Source organism: Octodon degus, unplaced genomic scaffold (assembly GCF_000260255.1).
Source record: "Octodon degus isolate 3935 unplaced genomic scaffold, OctDeg1.0 scaffold00012, whole genome shotgun sequence".
Classification (NCBI taxonomy): domain Eukaryota; kingdom Metazoa; phylum Chordata; class Mammalia; order Rodentia; family Octodontidae; genus Octodon; species Octodon degus.
This window is the reverse complement of record NW_004524588.1, coordinates 21,793,468-21,818,084: the sequence shown is the minus strand read 5'-3', so window position 1 is coordinate 21,818,084 and position 24,617 is coordinate 21,793,468. Positions and strand designations below refer to the sequence as shown.

The 24,617-nt window shown below is 40.3% G+C and overlaps 1 protein-coding gene across 1 annotated transcript in view; it reads right to left on the bottom strand.

The window, feature by feature from the left end:
* The window catches only part of Trpc6 (transient receptor potential cation channel subfamily C member 6), a 119,219-nt gene extending 94,659 nt beyond the window's left edge, over positions 1-24,560 (bottom strand). The window contains exon 1 of the mRNA XM_004626156.2: positions 24,494-24,560. The gene's annotated coding sequence lies outside the window, so the exon portion shown is untranslated. The remainder of the gene's footprint in view (positions 1-24,493) is intronic.
* Between the last annotated feature and the right edge of the window lie 57 nt (positions 24,561-24,617).

The window sequence follows — 24,617 nt, the reverse complement described above, 5'->3', positions numbered from 1 at the left end:
TACTAATAGTGTTTAGACAAGATATCATGTTTGCATCTTGTACTATGAATAACTACTATGAAGACAATATGCAATGTACTAATTATTGTAACTGTTCTACTAACCTGTGTTGAAACTGTCTCATTGCTATTTCTTTCTCAATAAAATTAATTTAATAATAACTAGAAAGAAGTTCAGACTGTCAAAGAAAACTGTAAAAAAAAAACTAGTAAATGCAAAAGATGAATACTAGCTGAGAAATTCTTAAAGAAAAGAAAAGCTCAGGAAAATTGCTCTATTAAGATTTATTATAGGGCTTTGGTGATAAAGAAAATACCACCTGAATGTAGGAATAGAAAAGCAGACCAACATAGCACAGTAAAGTAATCTAAACTGACTCAGAGATAATTTATATACAGCAGGAATGATACTGTAGGCTTTAAGAGAAAGAATAAAATTTTCAATGAGTTGCTAAGAAAATTGGTTTTCTTTATTCAAAGAAGAATAAAATTACAGCTCTACCTAAATTAAATAGAAAGTAATCCCAGCTTAAAAATGATGTCAGTGATAAAAATAAAACCACAAGGCTTTTGAAGATTTTACAGAAAAAACATTGCATAGTTACAGAATAAGGAAGGATTTCCTAACAAGATACAAAAAGTAGTAATGATAAAGGAAATGTTTATTAAATTAGATATATTAAACTTATAAACTTACTTATACTTAAAAATATTTAACAAAACTACAAAGTATGAACAAATTATGTGCTACATAATTGTAGCACATACAATAAGCTAGTGTTTTTGAGCATGAAAAGAATGTCTAAAGCAATATGGAATGATCAAACAGAAAAAAATGATAAAAAAAATTGACCAGTCTCTTTTAGTAAAAGATTACCAAGTGGACAATAAATATATGAAAAAGTCTTTGATCTCTTTAGTAAACAAGAGAAATAAAACTATAATTTAATACAATTATTCTTAAACCCAATTTGCAAATAGTAAGACAACTAAGCTGTAGGAATATTTATATTACACTACTGTCTGGTAACCTGAACAACTAATCTGAAGACAACAATATACAACATAATAACCATTGTTGCATTTCTACCATTTAGTTTAGTGAAATTCTGTAGTGTTCCTAATTTTTTACTACTTTTTGTTCTCTTTATAAAATAAAAAAATAAAGTTTTACTGTGACACCTGTAGAAAAAAAATATATCTATTATGGGTTTGAGCTATGTCCCCAGCCCCCTAATTTTTTTGGTTGAATTCCTAATCCCCAGTACCATACAACATGGCTTCAGCTCAGGAAAAGGTTCTTATGGAAGAAGTAATAGGATTAAAGTGAGGCCTGTAGGTGGGCTTTAATTCACTAGGACATATATTCTTTGGCAAACAGGAGAGGAGTGGCTGGGGAAGGAGAAGGGTCAGCAAAGGAGGGACCAAGGGTGAGAAGGAGGGTTGGAGGGAGGAAGGGAACGAGACCCAGTGACAGGTACTGAGAGGACGCAGTGTAAAGACTGAGGGACACAAGCAAAGGGCAATTTGGAACTGACCCTTCCTTCCCTCAGCCCAAAGAGAAGGCACCATCCTGGTCTCAGACTTCTTGCTTTCAGAACTATGAGGCACAAAATTTTTATTCCAATGTCACTCAGTCTGGGAAATCTCATTACAGCAGTCCTAGCAAATTAGTGCAGTATTTGAACCAAGTGGTGTGAAAGTTGGTGAGGAGCTGGGAGTGGAGAATCTCAGCTATCCCTCAGCTGAATGGAAACTGAACTACCATTTTGAAAAAGTTAGCATTACTAGGTAAAGTTGAAAGTGTCTATCACACGTCCTGGAGTCCTCTCCAAGGCATGTATCCTAGGACAAGACTATCTATTTGAACTTTCCAGAATGATATTCCATGGTAGGTAGTGCTTAGGACTGCAATGAATAGTCACATGTGCCTGTTAAGTATTTGAAATATAGCTAGTACAACTGAACAACTAAATTTCTAATTTTATTTTATTTCAATTAATTTAAATTTAAATAATCACTGAGTGATGCTTGCCATAGCAATACACCATTTTCACACTCTAGAAAACATGCACCAAGGTAGGTACACATGCAAACATTTCAGTCAGGAGTGGTGGCACACCCTGTAATCCCAGCACTCTACGAGCTCAAGCAGGAGGATTGCAAGTCTGAGGCCAGCCTGAGAAATTTAGCAAGATCCCGTATCAAAATAAAGGCATTAAAAGGAGGAGGGATGTAACTCAGTGCAAAGGCCTTGGGTTTACTACCTAGTACTAAAAAAATTAAAATTTAAAATATGTTTATAGAAACATTGACGGTAATAGTCAACTCAAAATAATGTAAGTATCTATCAACAATGGAACACATAGGTAAATTATGGTATCTTCATACAATGGGATACTAAATGAAAATGAAAATGAACATAATGAGGATACACACCAAATTGATGATTGTCAAAATTATTATGCAAGAAAAATAGGAAAGAAATGCAAGTAGATGTCATGATCTACTTACAGTAAGTTCAAACAGTATGTTGTTAAAGATACTTATGTTAATGGCAATATAAAGAAAAACTAAGAAACTATCATAACAATTCAGGTTGGAAATGGACCCATGGAAATCCAGAAGGGTTGCATCTCCTACCCTTGACATTGATTACATGGATTTCACTTTATAAATATTACTAACCAGGGCTGGGGAAATGGTTCAGTAGAATAAGCGCTTCCCTGGCAAGTCCAAGGGCCTGAGTTCAATCCCTGGTCCCACCAAAAACAAACAAACAAAAAAAAATTACTTATGCTGAACAGAAAAACTTTATTTAATCATCTGTATGTGTGTTGCAACTCAATACAGAATAATAATAAAAATGTATTTACTAATTTTGCACATTAACTACTTAAAATAAGTTAAGACACTTTTTCTTTCCCAAATATATGACATCTGAGTATAAAACTATAGTCAGAGACTCTTAGTAGAAATTCAAATCTCCATCTTCTTCAATGTATCTGAATTCTTTGACTTAAAAGCACAACCCAGCGGTCATTACATTATCAAACATTTTCTTCACTGAGTGCCTCTTAACTAATTCTTGGACTCATCAATACTCTTGACTTGTAAAGCAAATCAATGATCACATCCACCCTCCAAACGCTTTCTCTAATGCATACGGCACTGCCGGTGCAACAGCTCCAACAGAAATCAGCTACATATTACCTACTAGTGGGCTCTAAACACAAAATTAGAGTTGCTAGTTCTGCAGAAAGCAATTTGGATGCTTGGGAGGACAAGGTCCAAAGGAGAGAGCTTATCAATATTTGTTATCAGGTTGAGTGCAGCAACTGTAAAAGGTGGAAAATGCTAAAATCCTAAAAGAATCCTATACGCACGCTGCTTTGGAGGAGACCTTAATGTCTTGTTGTAGATGCAAAGACTGATGTTATAAGTCAAGACGATGCATTGTGCTATGGGGATGTGAGACAAACAGGAAACACCAATCTGCTGATCCGAGATTGCATAGCACCTCAGGGAAACCATCACTGAATCAAACTATGAGGGCGTCTTTTTACACAACCTTCCCCGCTCCTTCCCTCTCCACCTCATCTCTTGGTCCCCTTCTCAGATGCAAAAGCCCTATCTCCCCATTTTCTGTTATCTACTTTTTTATATTTTACTCTTTAATTTATTTATACTTTGGGTTCCCAAATAAAAGCAACCATGTGATACTGAAGCTCATGTCTCTGGTTCATTTCACTTATCTCTCTGGGCTCAAAGTGTGTTCTATGTGTGTAACACAATGTCCCCATGATGAATGGAGTCCTGATAATGTGGCCCTGCTGACATGTACTAATGAAATAGAAATTAAAACTAAAATTGAAAAAGCAAAATAGCAGGGGATCAATTGTATCTATGTTGTAATTTATTATGTTCTAAATTAACACATTAAGCTTTGGGGAAATCAGTTTCATAATTCTCTGCTTCAGTTGTACTGGCCCCAGTAGATAAAACAGTATACACAGTGTTTCTAGTGGATTTAATGTAGAATAAAAGAGGCAGAGGTGACTGCCAAGCAAGCACCCTAATCAAAGATAGGACCTGGAGAGGAAGTGAGCCCAGAAGCGCTCGCTGGCTGTAGAAGGAAGAAATAATGGATGAACTGGCAACGTGGTAGACCCAAGAAAAGCCCACAGCAGGTGCAAACTAATAACTCAGCATGAGGTTTTATCCTGAGAGTGACTTCTTCACGGCCACTTAGAGTTTGAGAAGAAATCCCATGTCACCCCTGCCATGTGGCAGAGATCATTTAACCGGGTGCCACCTGGGGAATGGGTGACCATGTCGGGCTGAGTCACAAGGATGGAACTATTATCCTGCCTTAAAGCCTGGGTGACAGACAGGCACAGGAGACAGACGCAGAGAGGAGGGCTAGAAATCAACGCCCTGAGCTCCCCTGGAGAAGTCCAAGCCCGGCCAGGGAGGCCGGGGAAGGCCATCGGCGAGGCCAGCCTCAGTGGGCGCGGCTTCCCGGGGCCGCTGCCCGTGACGGTGACAGTCAGCTCCAGCCTCCGCCCCACTGCCTACACCCAGCAGGGCCAGGGCTCTGACTGCTTCTCAGTGTGCCACTGTGAGCGCAGCAATGGCTCCCTGGGACAATTTGTCATGGTGTGGGGTTAGAGACGAGGGAGCTCTTCAGCTAAAGGTCACCTCACAAACGCAGACTTTACAGTGGGACAGAGGGAACCACGACTTGTTCGTTCCAAATACTGCAGGTCCGATGTGAAGATAACTACTTAACTATATGGACCAGTAATTGTTCACACTCTTTCTTCGCTTTATACCTTACAGCCAGACAAACTTACACATCCGCAGAACATGTTAGATGTTTTAAAAACAGGTGACACATCATAAAACCCAAATAGAGATTAATAGAGTATATTAAACGTGCAGTACAAAAGGCATGACCTCACTACATCTGGAGAAGTGTGTGTATAACAAGGGTATATCTTGAAATGGTCCTTAATGGCATAGTTCACTTTTAGCTAAAAAACATATTTGATTAGTTCACTGACTTTACTTAATATCACTGTGAAATTTTAAATTATTCCCATATTTTATTATATTTTAAAAATTTAAAAATTACATCAAGGATTTAACAAAGAAACACGTAATTTTAGTGCTGCTTTAACAAAAGTTAAAATAATCATTTCCATTGACAGCAGTTAAAACCACAAATACAAATATTTAGGAAGAGCAGCTGCATCTACGTTTGGACTGCGTTGGGGAAATGCTCCTGAATGTTCGTAATCAGAACAGACTTTCTCCATATAAGAGCATATTCTCGATTCAACCTACTTCTATAAATAAATAGCCCAATTTCAAACTTCTGGAAATAAGAATTGAGTCATTTAATCAGTAAATACAGTCACTGGAATTGCTAAATGAATTTAAAGGACTAAATGAATATCATAAACTGGCACTTACTAAGCAAAACATTAAAACATTAAAGAATGAACTGTATTTTTGGGTTCAATTTGGGGGTCACACTCAATGACAAAATATTTTTACAAACTGTCACCAAGAAAAGCCAAAAATATACTACATTTGATCACTTGAACTATAGTTTTGTTGAGAGAGAGAAAAAGTATTCTAAAAAGAAAGACCATCTTAGCTATCAGATTATCTTATTTAAAACTTTCTTTCCAGTTAAACAATGAGTGCCTCAAACTTTGCATTTTTCTCTAGAATTCCTATGCTACTCTTTGCTTTTTGTACAAAGTATGCACCTTATCCATGGAGAAGGATGTGATCTAAAGCTGGGTTCTGGGTAGAAATGTCTAAATGGCACAGCATGAATAGAAATGACTGTGACAAATACTGTCAGACCAGAGTGGTGTTGTCGTGTCAACAGGCAGAAATAAAATGAAATGCCAGAACCCTGAAAAATCATCATTTTCCTATGTAATGGAAAAGAAATATGTTATTTTCTACTCAGGAGAAAAGAGGAGCTTCAGGTTTGCAGAAACTTGGGAAGGAAGTGGGATTCTAATGTGGAATGACACTCAGTCAAGGAGGCCGCGTGGCGTCCTCCTTCGCCTGTCAGGCTGCAGGCCAGGCAGCTGGGCAGCTCCTGAGCATGTGACTATCCAGCGAGCTCACTCCCGGCTGGAGCAGGCCTCCTACAGAAACCAAACGCCCCTTGGTCAACCCTCCTGTGAGCAGCCCCCTCTCTGCCTGCCTAATGCCAGCCTTTTTATGTTTTTAAATTGCGCCCATTTCTTCCAGACTTGGCTTTGTAACTCTCTCCCCAAACCTTTATCAACACTGGAATCCTCTTTCAAACTAAGTAAATTTTAGCAAATGACACCATGGGGTGAGTCCAAACTTCCCACTCCCCATTCACCCCTGTTGCCTCGCCCACTCATCCGGTCCAACTTTCCTGGGGGCTAATGTTAGCCTAAACCAAGTCCTAGTTGTCTCATGCCTGTGAACAGTGTACTGTAGACCACTTATAAATGCACGAGAATCCACATGCTCTTCCGAGTAGGTCCCAGCTTGCTTCTCTACCCCACCAGCTCACCCCTGAGGTCTAAGCATGTAGTACACATACTGTACACCCCTCAGAACCATACAGTGTTCTACCACATGCTTATGAAAACCCCATACATCTTTTTCTGGTTCTGTAGTTCATTTTAGAAAAGTAAATGCACCTGTGCATCTTCCACTCCACAAGAATGTGCCCAAGATTTGTCAGATTGTAGATACTCAGCCAGTAACTGGGTACCAAAACAAGACAGTTTTTTAAAAAACACTATTATGTACCTACTGTGGACTAGATGGTATCCCATGTCATAATTTAGTACAGAAACTGCAGTGTGTGTGTGCGCGTGTGTGCGTGTGTGTGCGTGTGTGTGCGCGCGCGTGTGTGTGTGTGCGTATGTGTGTGCGTGTGTGTGTAATACACATGGAAATACAGAAATAGACGCCCAGACCTCTGCCTGAGTCTGAGCTGAACTCCCAGAGGTGACTTTTAAACTACATATAATCAGACGTGGTGCAGCTCTATAAATAAAGAGGAAGGCGCAGTGGGCACTCCAGGCAGCCAGGCTGGGACACGCAGGAATGGCGATGAGAGAGCGCGCTGCACGCTGCGTCGCCACAACAGAAAGCACTGAAAACGGGAAGTTTTCCTTTTAACCCTGCTTTTCATTAGGAAGCGAGTTGCAGAGAAACGAAACCAAACTGGTTTTAACCTTTATCTTTGCACATGTTCCTGTGCCGCTCCCGTGCGTTGCTGTCGTAACCGGAAGGCTAGGATTTCTTCAGTCCCGCGACAATGAGAAAGTGCTAAGAGAGTGAGCCACGGCCTGGCTATCCTGCAGTCCTTACTGCTTTTCATGGCTGCATGAGCCTGTGTATAAAATATGTATGAGCTGGGAAGGTGGTGGCACTCCTGTCACAACGAGAGTCACTGCAGGACCCTTCGTGCCCCAATCAGCGCCAGGCGGCTGCTTCGCAGACCGGGGCAATGACGCGAGAGGGGAGCAGCAGCCTCACTGTACCCTTTTCCCTGCTTCACTCAGAGAATGAGGGAACAATAGAAGAACAAAAATGGAAAGCAGCCTTGCACATAAGTCTGACCTGAAAGTCAGACTTAAAGCAAAGCAGAGGCCCTCTCCAGGCAGAGACGGGGCAGCTCCTCTTCTGCAAGAGCTTCTCGTCTACCAGGCCCACGTCGCCGCTGCGTTTGCTGTCCTCCTGCTTGGGCTGGATACATGTTCCCTCCGCTTCCTACCCTCCGTCTCCCCAAGCTTGCTTGGTTCCTTGTGAGCTGGAGTTTTGAAGCACGGCGCAATGGTGCCACTGCTCAGGCTCAGGCTACTGGGGTTTCTTTTGCAGTTTCCTCATTGCTCGGCTAAGTTTCACTGCTAGGGCGTCACTGCCCAACAGCCCCTGAGCCCGTACTCTGCTAGCCGTCGAGGACACTGCCACACGTGGGGAACTCACACACTTCGAAGCATTTTGTCTTGTGAAATGCATACTTTCAGGTGATTTTACAGCTGTCTTTTTGGTAAATCAGCTTTTGCACCTGTTCTTCAAAGGCAGGATGTTTTAGGTCTGGGGTCAGCTGGTCACAGAACATATGGACCCTCTGTGTTATTTTTTCCACTACAAAGTAGCTTTTTCTTCACCTTTGTCACACGGCATCCTACCCTTTTGCCATACTGAAGTGGATCGTGCTTCTACTGCATTTTTATTTTGTATAGGCTTCCTCTTGGCTCCACTTGCTTCCTTCTCCTGTCCCGGGAGGTCCTGTGTGCTCAGTGCATTTGCTCGTGGCCTGAGCCTCGTAAGCGGCTGAAGCAAAATCTTCTGTGCATAGTCATCAGTGTGAGTCACCAGCGTGGCCCTTGTCCTGGAATGAATAGCTCTGAGGATGTGGTGTGACCCCAAGACACTTGAGGTCGTGGATAAACATATTGCATCTTTCTGTAGGAAGCAGTGGTGGAAGGGGCTTTTATTTCCAGATGAGCATGGGAACATAATGGATTATGATGAACTTTTAATGCAAAACAAACGCCGACAAATTCTGAACTTGTGCTGACACTGGGCTGCAGCAAATTCCTACGAGAACTGGCCACGGTTTTTCTGTAGGCAGGGAGTTAAATGTGAAGACTTTTATATAAGTAAATTCTTATTTAGAAACCTTTCAGAGATATCATCCCAGATATTCTCCACAGAAAGGCTTTCCATAAAATTATCACTGCGGATTTAAATAAAGTAAGCATTTTAAGCCTTAATAATTCTAATCAACATGGATACTCCTATAACTTTTTCAAAGGGAATGGGGAGAATTTTTTGATAATTTGAAAGGGTTTATCGCAGTCGTGCTTTAAGTTTTATCCCCATGAATCTTGACAGCACCGCTGTGAGTTCAACCTGTCCTTTTAGAGTCCCTTTTTAAAGCAACAGCTGAGTGTCTTGGGAAAACTGTCCGCCCAACTTCAGGCATAGAAATAAAACCTCCATGCTACTAAGACATGAACTTACTTTTGCTTTCTTCTGGGTCAGTGGAGTGATTATGCCAGCATTTGAGCAAGCAAAATTGGCTCAATGTTTAACTAAAATTTCATGGCAACTGACCTGTTATTCATTCTAAATCTTTAGAAATTGTCAATCTGGAAGTTATATCTGATCTATACTATCCTTTTAGACCATTTAGTGTTTGAAATATCAGAATATTTCCCATGTACAATTTTATTTTTTATTCTCCTCAAAAAGTTGGAGGGTTTAGGAACTTTCTGGTGCATCCTCAAAAGGACTGGTCAGAGTTAAATGGAAGCTGTCTTTCTCATTAAGAATATCATCCAAAGGTCATAATGTTGTAAGCCATCCTACACATATACCAGACTGCTTTACTTGGTTTTATTACTTGCCTCGGTATTTGACTTGGCAAGACCAATCAACCATCCTGCCATGGACCAGGCATTTTTAGATATCACATGTGACACCATGTTTCACAGCTAACGAGTCTAGTTCCCTGACTCTTGCCCTCCGATATCTGAAACCCCCAGAGAAGACACAGAAATGGATCACTGTAGCACAGCGAGGTAAGAAGGATGGGGTAAATCTTCCCAAACACCAAGAGAGTGCAGAGCATACACAGCTCAGAGTGCAGGAGACAGTTCAAGGAAAGGCTCTGAGATGTGCTGTTTTTTATTATTATTAATTTTATTGAGAAACAAATAGCAATGAGACAGTTTCAAAACAGGTTATTAGGACAGCTACTTTACTTAATATATTGCATATTGTTTTCTTCATAGTAGGTATTCATAGTACAAGATGCAGACACGATATCCTGTCTAAATATTATTAGTGCAAATCTTTCTTCTCACTGAATTGAGAAAGTAACTGTATGTCTATCCTAGCTATTTTGTATATACAGATACAAAATAGTTCTTTATTTGTATCCCGTTTTTTTGTTTAGTTTTGTCAGAGATGGGTATTCCCTTGCCATTTAAATATTGTAGGTGCATAAATTTAGCAAAATACTCCAATATAGTCCATTAGTCCATAATAGTAGTGGGTTATCCGTAGCACTGGCAATGTCAGTAGTTGTTGATTTGAGCCTTTTACAGCTCAGCATATTAATATGGCTTTACTTTTTAAACCTCATTTTTATACTTTTCTGCTGGATGGTTAAGACCAAGATAAAGCAAGACCTACACAACAAGAAATGTAGCTTTTGTGTGAGATGTGCTCTTGATGCAAACCGAGACCCAGGCAATCCAGGGAAGAGGGTGCTGCAAGGCCACGCACCGCAGGCAGGAGTACTGTTGCCACGTGGCAGAACATGAAGTGCCAGGAGACAGGGTGAGCTGACACTTGAGGAGAAGGCAGAGGTCAGAGGGTAGGTACGAGCACTGAACTGTCCTACAATACGGCCTTGAAGTGTACGTCATTGTCACCAGTAAGTTGATCCTCGTATGGGGGCATTGTAGTTTACTATTATATCTTAGAGTGTTGATTTGCTAGATTTTAAATCTTTCTAGATGTGTTGCACGATCGCACATATCTCTTCTTTCTTAAATTGTGCTCACAATGCTCAAGTTTCTTTTGATAAATCAAGAATACTATTCTGGGTGTCAATCATTATACCTTGCTGCCAATAACATATAAATGCTACAAGTAGACATGAAAGTTTTGGAACATTTCCTCATTCACTAATAATAATATTCTATTTGAGTAATTCATGTTTTCACAGGAAGATATTAGCAAAATATACAGCAATGAAAATTGCAAAGTCTCGAATACTGTTTTTCTCTTGCCTTTGTTGTTCTGATGTACTGTAGGCTACATGCAAAGGACACAAATTACTGGTAATATCTACATGCATTCTACTCAGGTTAGAATGAGCATTTACAAAGCATATGTGCATGCGCTCTACACTCGCTCTTTTTTTCTGTACTGGGGATTGAACCCAGGACCTCCCACAAGCTAGACAAGTGCTCTATCACTGAGCCTAACTGCCAGCCTTTAAAATAACTTCTTTTTGAGACAGGGTCTCGCCAAGTTGCCCAAGACACCTGTGCATCTGTGACCCTGCTGTCTCAGTCTCCCAGGCAGCCAGGACTTCAGGCACGCACCGCCACTCCCAGTGTGCCAGTTCTTTCCACATTAAGGCCACACACACACACACACACACACACACACACACACACTTTCATTCTAAATTTTTCAAACAGATTCCTTAATATTTCAAGAACAGTGGTTTTCATTGTTTTTATTCTTCTGCCCTACATGTAATCCAGCAGATGTCTAGAGGCACAGGCTTCCCTTTGCCTAAACCCGGCAGCACAGCCTTGTTAACACACAATCCCACGCCCCTCTCTCACTCAGAAAAGAATCAGCAGGCGTGTCCAGAGCACTCTATAAATAAACTTAAATTTCCTAAAATGTATTATAATATCGAATGGGAAAGAAAGAATTAAGTGCCACGGTAACCTTTTTCAAAACATACACATATGCATGCATGGAAGAACTGCACAGCACTTTATGTAAATATGCATGTCTTACACATGCATATTAATTTGTATTTGTGTATAAGCAGAAATTAAACAACATATACAAAGTGTCTTTAAAGTAAATTTAAGACTTTTGTTCTTTAACTTCTATTAACAAAATAGCCTGGGGTGCACCTCAGAAACCCCTAAGACACACTGTTATGAAACAAGGGAGTTGGTTACCTGGGTACAGGAAGTGAACTTGCAGCAGACAGATATGATGAGGAATGAAAATCTACGCTGCTCTGTGTTGGCCCTCCCTTCAAACTTATCTTCCTGCTCTTGCCCACCTGAAAATGGACATAGCAGGAAAGAGGAAAAAGTGAAGGCATTTACAAATAAAGACTTAAGTTGAAAAAATAAATATGCAAAGAATAGAATAAGAAATTGGGGAAAATCACCTCAATTCAATGGGAGCTGAAGAATCTGAATGTGCCATCATGTATTTAGTATGTGAATTTGGGGCACTCCCTAAATTTAAGAAGCATATGACCTCATCCTAAGTCCCAGAAAATTTCTAGGGTAAACCCCTAATTTTTTTTCTCTAGGGTAATTATACATATTTTTACATATTTCCTTGTAAATTTATTTTTACAAGAAAAACAGTACTCGAGACTTTATAATTTTCATTGCTGTATATTTTGCTAATATCTTCATGTAAAAAGATGAATTACTCAAATTCATCTGGGACCAATACTGTTCCATATGATAACTTCTAGCCATGCATACCAAATTAAAGTAACTAAAATTAATAAAATAAAACATTCAGTTTCTCAGCTACACTAGCCACATCTCAATCACCAAATATGGCTGTCAGAACAGTCGGAATACACACAGAGCAGTCCCACCCCTACAGGAAGCTGTATGGCATAGTGTTATATTGGAAACTGACAATAATTTCAACAACAGAGACCCTCTGGGATAGAATAAAAATAAGAACACACTCAGGAAGCTGCTAAAATACTAAGCTGAGCTTAGCTCTGAAGCAAATGTGTATGAGGTCCTTGAAGTCTTATTCAGTAGACCTGGATAGAATCCAATAGTTTGTTACAAGGGAATTTGGGGGCAAATTTTTGAGAAACTCTTGAGAAGCCAAGCAGCCTTTCACTTCAAGTACCCAAGAAAAACAACCTTTAACCTCAAGTGCCCCCCCAAAAAAACATGTGGCACTCATACAGGAGGGACAAGGCCAAACACAGTTTTATTATAACTTATTTCAAATTCTCCATATCCTTGAAATTTTTTTCCAAAACTTCCCTTTGGGTTTCTCATTCTCTCAGTCAAGTTGTCACACTAGTTCTCCATCCTCACCCCTCCACCTCACAATGTCCCTTGTGTCCATTCACAAAACTAAACTTAGAATCCTTACTCATTCTTAGGGTTGGCCCAGTGTGCAAAAGGTTCTCACACACTTGGTAAGGGTCTCAAAGTTGAAACTAAGTTGCCTCTAATCTTTTTAAAGATATATTTCTATTAATCATGAAACAATAAGATAAGCTACTATTAAAATATATCATTTTAGTTTTTTAAAAAACATCTACATGTTGGAGCCAAAATGTCAAAGGATCAACATCAACCCAGAACTTGGAATCTTGAGCAAGTTACCTAATTTTTGTAAATGCAGATTCCTCATCTGTAAAGTGTGAAGTAACAAATTCTTCATTCAAATAATATAAGCATTAAATGAGTTAATACAGGCCAATACAGCGATTAGAACTCTACCTGGCTCTAAGAAATGCTAAATATTAGTCACTATTATTGTTTATGTTTTGTAATTGTTAATCATAATAAGTCAAAAAAATTAATTTCAATTTTTAAACTTTATGTAGGTTTTCTTTTGTTTTAGAACTTTCATGTAGTAATCACTTAAAAGCTTTTTAGAAAATCTCCATGTAACATGATAGCTGAACTATATCAAATTTAATGTAAAGTAAAAGAAAGTATGTTTAAAAAAATGTGGTGGAGCAATCACATTCAGAATGTGTGTCATAGAAAGTTCATAGAAATAGAATTTCATAGAAATGACATCACAGACGCATCATCCCTTCCTATGTTCACTGAAGCATCACTCACAATAGTCAAATGTGAAAACAAACTAAGCATCCATCAACAGATGAAGATAAAGAAAATGTATTACTTGTATCCAATGAGAATATTATTTAGCCATAAAAACATGGAAATTTTGCCATTTTTGACAAAGGGGTGAATCTGGAGATGTCATTATGCTAAGATGAATAAGCCAGACACGGAAAGACAAAGACAAGTAAGACAAGCTCTCACTTCTACGTGGGATTTGCAGTACACAGTAGAACACTGATTACCAGGGGCTGGAGGTTGGGGGAATGGAAGAGATGTAGACCAAAAAGTAGGGACTTTAAATTATAAGATGCACAAATTTGGGGGATCTAGTGGACAGTATGAATGCTGGAAAATGTTAATTAACTTTAACAGTAATTATTAGAGAACATATACATATATCCAATCAGCTCACTTAAATTTAGTTCATAGCAAAACTTTTCATCCCGTTCAGAAATTTTGCTCCATAAAATCTAGCATGCTTTGAAAACTTGTTTCATACTTTCTGAAATTTCATAATTCATAGTGTACATGCAAATGTAAATGAGGAAGAAGGTTCATATTAAGATAAAATAAACATCATGTTACTTCAGTCTTTAAGTATACAGTTATTGTTTCATGCTATTATTTAAGAAATCAGAAAGGAAATTTTTTTCACATGTTGGCTCATAAAACAGAATTCTCTGACGTCATTCTCCTGATATTAGTATAGCACAAAGAGCTACCACTTCCGCTCTGCAAATACCTGTATATCACAAGTAGCACTAGGTATATAGCAGGTATTAGATGAGCATTTTCTATTTTAAAACAGACTATTTTCCAGTTCCCCTGATGATATCTGATCTTGAATTTCTTTTTAATTTCATATTTTTAAACTTTTATCTTTATTTTTTATTTTTTGGCTTTTAAATCCCGGATAGACCATAAGGATCGTGTTGGCCTCACAGTTTTCTATATTTCCTCTGTCGCTGACCTTAACCCTTGCACCCTGAAGATCATATTTCATTAATTCTAAGATACTTGCTTCTCCTATTTTAACTTCGCTGGAAGACAGCATGTCTTATATATTAAGCTTCATTGCAATTGCTGTCCGTCAGCACTCAGTCATTGCCGTGAAACAGTTTTCATCATCGCTGCTTTCACAAACATTAAGAGCCATAGCAAGCACCCAAAGGTTCAGGATGAATCATAGAGGCTTGCAAGCAAACCTTGAGAAAGGAGTGGAGCATCCCTTTTACAGAAGAGCAAGCGTGTGGGAGGGGCAGCGGAAACACCCAAGGAACGTTAGCCAGGCCGATTCGGTTAGCAGCATTCTGGAACTGTTGGTCCAAGCAGGTACCTCTAAACAATTGTAGAGTCGTTTAATTGCCTAGCACTTACAAAATTTGGTTCATCATGGATTATTCAAATTCTTCAAAGAATGTTTCTTTGCCAATGTTCTGTTTGCCACAGAAAACAACACTGGGTGGGTAAATACGCACAGCGAATATTCTGAATTAAAAAGTTACTCAGGAGAGTCCATTCCAGTATCTCAGGGTGCTTTAGTGACACTGTGACAAATGCATTTTGTTTTGTGTATGGTTGTGAATCATATTTAACCTAAATCTATAGATGGTTAAGTATAGAGAGCTATTTCAATAGGCAAAAGTGAAATCTAAGATATAATTTAATTGATAGCACATTTTCTTTTTTTCTTTTTTTTTTTTTTTTTTTTTTGTGGAACCAGGGATTGAACTCAGGCCCTTGTGCTTGCCAGGGAAGCGCTTATTCCACTGAGCCATCTCCCCGGCCCTTTTGCTTGTGTTTTAAAGGCATATACCACATCAGGGCAGTTATAATTCATAGAAGCTTATACTTGATGAAATATAGCGCCTAGCACATTAAAGGAACTTAAGCAAATGTTTGTCATCATAAATTAATGGCTCCTTCAGGCTGCAATGCCGTCAGCCCCAGGGCCTCTCCAAGGAAAGGCGCCTGCAGAACCCATCCCGCTGGTGGACTCAGGGGTCAGCCTTTCACGGTCATCCTTGCCGCACTTCAATGTACTCACCACAAAATTGTTTCAAGAGAGCTTACACGGTGATAACAAAAATGGGTTTAATCTCTAACCATTGAACTCCCTTAAAAAATGTTTTAGCTCCCCAGTTTTGTGTGGCGGTTCTGTGCTGGCCCAACATGTGCTGGGCTAGAATGTTCTGTATGCTGAAGACCAGTGGTGCTGTTACTGACACATGGAACGTGCTGCGAATGGGCAATTTATCTTAACACGGCCGTGCGGAGCACAGCTGGTGTCGTGCACTGCACACCTTCAGGAGACGCCATTCGGAAGGCTTCTAAAACTGTGCAAATCCTCCGGCACTCTCTCCAGGTTCATGCTATCAGCTGAGCTGCGTTTCACTAACGCAACCTGCATTAGGCCCAGGAGCAATCCCGCCAGCCTACTAGGGAGAACTGAAGAGAAAAGAAAGCTTTGCTCCTTTGTTGTCTTTAAGAACTCAAAGGCAGCTTGTGGATCTTGGTAAAAACAGCACGTAATCTATAGACAACTCATTTTGGTGCACTCACAGTTTTTCTCTGATGACACAGACTGGCAATTTTTCAAAATCTCATTTCAGTGTTTATTGGGATAAGTGAAGACGCAGCACCCTTTTCTCCTTCCTTCCCGCTTTCCATTCTTGCCAACTAATACCTGTGTAACATTGGGCAAGTTCCTTAGCCTCCTTTTCACGTGACTGTATTCATCAGTAAAAGGAAGATTTAAAAAGCGTGTATCACAGATAAAGACTAAATGAGCTAATACTTCTAAAGCACATAGGAAAGGGCCTAGTTATAAATGTAGCAAAACATGGCCTAATAAAATATAAAAATTGAAAGAAAAAATAAAACAAAATAAAGAGGTCTAGCATAGACCAACAGAGGTAAATGAATAAATAGATTAACAAACTAATTGAACATCTAAGGCTTGACCCCCAACAGTGGTTCAAATTTCAATAGAAAGAAGAAATGGCTGGTTAAACATGCTAGATATTGCTGTGCGTAACTTTTTCTTGTGTCTTCTCCCTCAGTCAGAGATTAATGTAGGTACAATCAGCACATTGCACATTGCAAGGAATCTTGGTTCAGTACACCAGAGCCAACCTGTGGCAACCCAAAAATCTGGCAAGAGAGGAGAAGGCAGGGATAACGGACATGCTTTCCAAGTGCACGGCTCACCTGTATCCAGCTGTGCCTCGTAACAGCATCATTTATGGGATGAAAAGGGTAGGGGACTTGGTGTGACCTGCCAGCCCTCCGTGCCTGTGTGCCAGCTGCACTCAACTGCATTGGGGTTTTCCTACTTGAACCCAACTTTGCAGCTGCCTAAAGAGCTGCACATTTGTTAACATCTATATATTTCAGCATTCTTTATAAAATGCATAGTAAACACTGTCAAGTGGCTGCTCCCAGGAGCAAGCCAGGTTTGTATGACAACTAGAAAGCATCTGCTAACAGAATAGGTATTCAAATGATGTTAGTTATTGCAGATATGTAAATAGTTTGGATTAGCCTTCTGCAGAAGCAACAACTTACATTGAAGTCTCTATAATTCTAGTTAACATCATTTCTTCTTTTTCTTGTAGCTGAGTTAGCTGAATTGGTAGAGAACAGTGACACCACGGTCATATCTGCTGTGTGGGTGTCGCAGCATGCATTCTGATGTGCTCCCCTAAAAAGATCTTCTATAAGAAATCTGCATCAGCCAATCATATGGCATATCATGAGATCTGCATCAGCCAATTATGAACCGCATAACAAATTTTGAAGTCAAAAGTATAATTGATTTTTTACTTATAGATGAGCACTTCTCCATATATTGAAAGCCCAGCAGAAGATGCCTAAACAAAGAGCAATCATGAATGGCAATTTTACCCAACTGGGTCCAATTATATTTAGCATTTTTTATGAAAGAGAGAGAAAAAGAATGGAGTTAAGAAAAATGTTTTCCTTTTATGACTTCTGCTCACCAAAAGATGAATTGCCACACAAAGTTACTTCTTATAAGTCAAAGAGCATAACTGCCTAGAAAAAATATGCAATGTCTTCTTAGAAGTAAACAAACATTCTGTTAAAGAATAAATGTGGGCATTTGAACACATCTGCCAGTTGCTCAGCAACTTACAAAACTGGCACCCAAGCAAAAGGCTTCATGGTAATCACTTGGGAGCAGCAGGTATTAATTACTTCAGTTCAAGGGAGGACTGGATGCATAATAGGTGGTTTTAATTATGCAGAACACAAAACTCCAAAACCGGTCAGTGATGAGACCTACCATTAATGCACATGGTTATGGGGGATTCTGACTTCTAAATGAGGAACAGAAATCATAGATAAAATGATTTTCACTCTGCTTTTTCCTGAGAAGCAGGAACCAAACCACAACCTTTGTAAATAATGTTTATATTTTCCATTTGTTTATGCCTCTGAATCTTGGTTTATTGTCTTCAATCATTCTTTGTCCAATCTGTATCTTAATTTTTCCATGAAGTCTTTATTTCATAAATTATAATTTTCACAGATGGTTGTTCCATTTGGCTGTTTTAACAAAAGTCTAAGTCTTGGCTTTAGGGTTGCAGATACTGGTTCAAATGATGTAATCAGATGTAATATTAGGATTCCTGCCGAATTCTTAGCTACTACATACTCTATGTATAAAAAAAAAATCATAATGTCACAAAGGCTCCCTTCGATTGGTTTTATTTTTCATTGACAGCTGTATCCTGTAAGGAAACCAACACTTGGCTTTTATTTGGAAATCCCCTATACTGCTGGAGCACTGTTGTACTCCAATATAACTGGTCTTTTGGGTAAAAGAGCGAAGCCATACCTTTGTTGATAGTGGCGGGTGGCGTCTTTACCTAGGTGAGTGTATGTATCTACTACCCATCACCCAGCAAAGGAAAACCAAAATGGGGAAATCACGCGAAAGGCGGATCTTATGCTAGAGACGAAAGGAGCAGACACCCTCACCTCTGTGTCCTAACATGACCAGTGATTAAATTGATTGGAGGTAGTCTGAGGAGGAAAGGCCCAAATGCACCCTGTCTACTGAGTGAATTACGGGCTAGACAAGGTTAGCCCTTAGGAGAACTCCAGGACTCTCTGAACGAGACACCTGTCTGCTCTCGTTGGCTCTCCTTGAGAATGTAACATGTCCTACTGAAGATACAGCCTCACGGCAGTAGGTATACATGGGAAGCTATAATGAGCCTCGGGACACACGGAGCAGCACGTGGGTGGCAGCAATAACGAGGGAAAGATTCTCCAGAAGAAAACAGATCCTAGTCGCAGGCAGCTGAGATACAAAAACATTGCTTTCTCTGCAGACTTTCATTCTTTTACTGAGACGATCCAGATGTATTTTGTGAAATAAGCCAGCACCATTTATGCTTTGTCAGAGTTATGTCCAGGAGAAGTAGTTCTGTGAAGAGTAAGTAAGGGAGCCACTCTTTCTGAGGTAGTCTTCATGGTAAGGCCCAAAGGGCCACCTCTGGAGGATTACCATCTAGTAAGGGGAAGAGATATTCAACAGGTATGTGCAAAACGTAGAATGTGTTTGAAAAACTGTATTTTCTTTCAAAAGTATACACTACTTTAATAATTTCTCATAGCCCTCGGCCTGTACTCTAACCTCAGTCTTAAACTTCCGTAGGACAGCAATGCACTCTATCAGCAACAAATGCCAGAAGAAACACTTCGGGCCCGCGCTCTGAATTGTTCGTTCCCCTATGCAATCCTCAGGTGCTCAAGCCTGAATTCATTCTGCCGAGAAAAGAAGGCTGTGTTTGGAAGACCTCGCTACCTGACTTGTGGCTTCTTGCACTGGGCTCCTGTGTCTCTCTTACATCCAGAGTTCAAGATCTGAGGCTAAGCTTAATATATGGGCTTCAGACCATATGAAACAAAACCTCCCTGAAATTCATAAAAAATTTTCAAGGACCCATCATGACCCATTACAAAAGCAATTTTTGTTTTCATAATGTGAAATAGGATATGAAATTAAAACTTTTGGAGGTTTCTCCTAATATTGAGATATAATAATGTTGCTCTGGAAAAGTTTTTGTTCATGACTAAGTTTTAAATTAATCCTATTAGCAACACAACACTGACTCTGTATAAAACACTACATTAATAAAGAGAGAATAAAAACGTATTTTATGTAAAATAAGAGACAGTTCTTATGAGCTATACATTATACAACACTTATATCTAAATAAATTATGAGTGTTTCCATTGTAAATATTTCAAATTTTAAAACTCATCCCTTTAAATTTCCAGATTTTAGTTCATTTTAAACATGTCTTTTCTTTCTGCAATTTAAATGTGTTTAAGCCCCAGGGAGATAGCTCAGTAGAATAGCACTTGCCTGGCAATCACAGAGTCCTGAGTTCAATCTCCAGTAATGCAAAAAAAATAAAAATAAAATAAATGTGTTTAAGTGATTTCTTTTTATGTACCACATCATGAGAATCCATCATTTCTAGAAAATCATGACCCATTTTTGACTTCAATGTTACCTCTTCCCCAAGCTCTTTATTTTCCCCTTCTGGAATTCCTACTTTCTAGCTCTATGACTCTTATTAATGTTAATATTTTCCATTCCTTTATATATCTGTATATTGGACATTATCATCAGTTATGCTATGTCTAATCTGCATTTTAACCCTTTCCCTGTGCTTCATTTTGAGAGTTATTTTTTATTTTATAGATGTTTCTTTTTTTTTTTTAATATATTTGGTACAGTGTCTCACTCTGCAGCTTGGACTCATAGTGATCCTCTATTTTCAGCCTCCCCAGCGCTGGGATTACAGGCACAGTCCACCATGCCCAGTCTTGGTGCTAGCTCAGTGCACCCGAGGGCGGGGGTGATGCAACATCCACTATTGTGGATCGAACCCCAGTCCCTGTGCTTGCCTAAGCACGTGCTTCGTCCACTGAGCTATCTCACCAGTCCTGTATTAACCTTTTTTATTTTTTTTCTTTTTCTTAGAATTTTTATGCATTCTTTTTATATTGTCAATATTTTATATATCCTTATTTTATATTCTTTTTCATGTTACTATGCTGCCTTATGTTCCTAAGAATCCAATACTAGAGCAGGCCAAATAGCTCAGTGGATGAAAGCACCTGCTAAGGCAGATGCAGGGGCCAGGAGTTTGATCCTGGGGCGGCTGCGCTGGCCCTGCCCCGGGGATGTGCTGAGACAGCGATTGAGACTGGGCGTGGTGTCACATGCCTGTAATCCCAGCACTTGGGAGGCTGTAAACAGAAGGATCACTACGAGTCCGATCTATGCAGTGAGACCCTGAACACCCTGTAGACTCTGCTCTAAATACAAAAACAAAAACAAAAACAAAAAAAGCAATAAAAAAAAAAAAGGTTCCAATACTGATGTTATATCATGCAGTGTGTCTTTGGCTGACTCTCTTGGTGTGTTCCTTCATTAATTAGAGTGAACGTATCTTTAGTAGGGCTTGCTTATCCATGAGAATCTTAAGCAGTTTAAATAGTTGGGGCTATCATTGGTTAGAGTTTTGCATTCCACTCTTCTAGGGTCCCATGGTAGGTTTTAGCTTGAGGGAGAATAAACAACAGAAGCAAACGTCACACAACCGGCAGCCCCCACAATGAAATTCTCAAGGCACGATGTCTGCTCAGCAGGATGGAGGTTCTCACTTCCCCGTCCCACAGGTTAGTGAAGTAAGGGATCTGGTTGGATGCGAGGGATGTCTCAGCCCAGTTCTCCGCTCGCTTTGAAATGAAACCTTGGCCTCCTTTGTCTCGAGTGGCTGCTGGACTCCACGCTCATTGGTCCCTGAGGACCAGCACTTCCCAGTGTAGCCACAGTGTCACTTCAGATCTGCACCCTGGCTTGGATGTTCTCTGCTCCTGGCCTGAGTAGCCTTTTGATTATTTTGAGAAGCGAAATTTTTAAACCATTTAAAATATTTTATCCAATGTTTCTAGGTCTTGTAATAAGGTTCCTAGAGATCATCTTTGCCTGCTGTGTCACCAGCGCTTCCACATAACTGTCTGCCAAGTTATGTACAGTCAGTCAGTCCTTCCCTAGCAAAAGGCTGCGCTAGACCATGTGTCAAATTTTGAGACCTTAGAAACCTTACTCTGTGTGTGTGTGTGTGTGTGTGTGTGTGTATTTGTGTGTGGTGTATGTGTTTCTTCCTCATGTTTAAAAGTAATGGACTAGAGGAGCATTTTTAAATTTTAAATAAACAAACTTGGGCTTAGCTTCTCGGACCTAGGTAGGGCATGGATTTCTCTTGCTAACCACCTCTGAACATTGATTATAGTTAGGGCATTAATTGATGCTCATTAAACATTGGTTATAGGAAAAGATGTTAATTGAAATTGACACTTTAGGAAAAGAAGAAAACTTGAATCTTTTTCTTCTAAGCATGCCTTCAACGTATTAAAAAATATACTATTAAGGCCTAAAAATATCTAACTCCTCTCAAATACAACAGTTTGGCACACTTTTCAGTAATGAAATCTCTATGTAAAAATTCTTTTACAAAAGCAAACTGCAAAACAGAATTATTCAGCAAGAGTTAGGAAATTTATAGCACAGAAATGGCAACTTACAAAGACATGAGATCTTATAAGTGAAAATCTCCGTGATTTGAGAAAATGGCTATACCATGCCTAAGTACATGGTGACTGCCACTGTTACAAATAATACTCCTCCCACTCTGAAGAAGATACAGGAAATTGCTTCAATAACAAGTCAGAAACATAGGGAAGAGTTTATTTGTACTCTTTATCGAGAAGAATAGTTTTGTTTAGCTTTGTTTTCATACATTATAGGTGCTAAAGTGCTGTTGTTTATTGCTTAAAGTTGTAAAGTTTCTTGATTGTTCAACTATAAAAAGCTAAAGACGCTGTCAGAGAAAACAGTAGACAAAAAGTAACCATAGATGTTTTGGAAATAATATGTTCTGATAAGACCAAGACCTATTTCTGGAGAATGCTTCCTTATATTTATTACAGTACCTGCAACATTATGAATTGAAACATGTCAAAGAATTTCTGTGCACTCCTCTATTGCTGAGTTCACTCCAGTAAGAGCAGCACAAGATCCCTGAATAAAGGGAAGAAAATATGTATTCCCCAAGCAACAGATAATGCAAGAGACTACAGATTTCCTTTAGGCAGTAAGACACATTTGAAGAAGACATTGGGAGAAGTTTGCAAGAAAGCTTGAAATTATCACTTCATTTAGCCTCGCTACTGGCGCATTACCACAAGTATTAAAAGCAAATCATTTTCCTCAGACAGAAAAACAAGTGATTGTGGAGAATACAGAATGAAATAGAAAACTTTTGTTTATGAGATAACCTATTTTAAAAAAACAACAATATTGCTTCTTTTGATTTCATTTAGCTAGCAAATAAAGCTACCAAACATACTATCTTCAGGCTTAAGAGAACTCAGTTCAAAGCCAATTTTAAAAAGCCCATCTATGTTTTCATTCTAACCTGTACATTCAAAGCAAATCTGAAAACAGCTATATTCAGAATATCCAGGATTAACTGTGTTCTTCCTGTTACTATTTTTCTTGCTGCTCAATCTGATCCGTGGGCTAGAAATCTCCACATGATGGGAGAGATTGTTAGAAATGGAAAGCCTCAGATGTACCTATGACCTATTGCATTTTAACAAATTCTCCGTGTGATTTATGCTTTTAAAGCTTAAGAAGACATCAAAATGCTTTCTAACTTAACATCAAGTATAAGACTTCTTTTGGGAACGATGAAAATGTCCTGGAATTAGATATTAGTGCTGCTTCCAAATCGCAATAGATGCATTAAACAACACTGCGCTGCAGAACATAGATGGGTGAATTCTAGGATAAGTGGCTGCTATCTTACTTTTTTAAAAGAAGGAAAGATACATTTATACTAATGCTTTAATAGTCTGTTTGATTTGTCCCGAACGTAGATGAATGGAATCAGCTCCAACGTTTTTCTTTTATCTTGGAAAAACTTAGATTTACAGTTTCCTGGGCCTCAATTCTTACTGCAAAAGGGAGCTACCTCAGGCTTTGGCTCTGGGCAGCACTAATCCAGGCCCCAAAGGGCGTGGGCCCTCATCCCGGGGTCTGCTGGGTGCAGGGCAGAACCCACACACACACTTGGAGCTGGGGAGGACGACGACCCGAGAAGGGCCTTTCTGGGGAAACAGCTTGGGGGGATCTGACAGGTCAACAAACCTGACTGCCCAGCTCAGAAACTGGGCCAGGAGGCAGACATCTCTGCCAGCCGCAGGGTGGTCACAGCCTGCGGGACAGTGAGGACTTTCACGCCTTCCCAGCACTCGCTCCCACTCCTTAGGAAAACCAGTCCCTAAATAAAGGCTGGCGACTATTGGGAGGCCCTGGGCACGCCCGGAGCGCCCTCGGTCTGCGGCTCCCATCTCGGACGCCTCGGGAAAGCTTCGCGCCCGCCACCTGCGGAAGCCTCTTGGTGGCACTTCGCTGTCTCCATCCCAGGGCCACGCGGGGCAGGCGGGGGACGGGAGCTGGGGGAGGGCTCCCCGCAGCCCCGCAAGCCTGCACCCGAGCTTCGTGCTCCTCTCGAGACCCGTCACCCTCCCTCCTGCAGAACGCGCTCGCTCGGGGACTCGCGCTGCTGCCCGCCTGCGCCCAGATCGATCCGACCCGGCCTCTGGGGGACGGAGCGGAACCGGCCATCTGGCCAGCCCGAGAGGGGCGGGCGCCCCACTGTGCCGGACAAGCCCCAGCCGGCCCGGGCAGCCCCGAGGCGGCCCTCGCCCCCTCCTCCATCCCGCCCGCCCGCCCGCACTCACGGGCCGGGGCAGCAGCCGTCGTCCGCCGGGCCCGCGTGCAGGAGGAGGCAGTCCCGGCTGTCGTGGCGCCGAGCGCCGGCTCCCGCGGCCGCCCGAGAGGGGCGGGCGCCCCACTGTGCCGGAC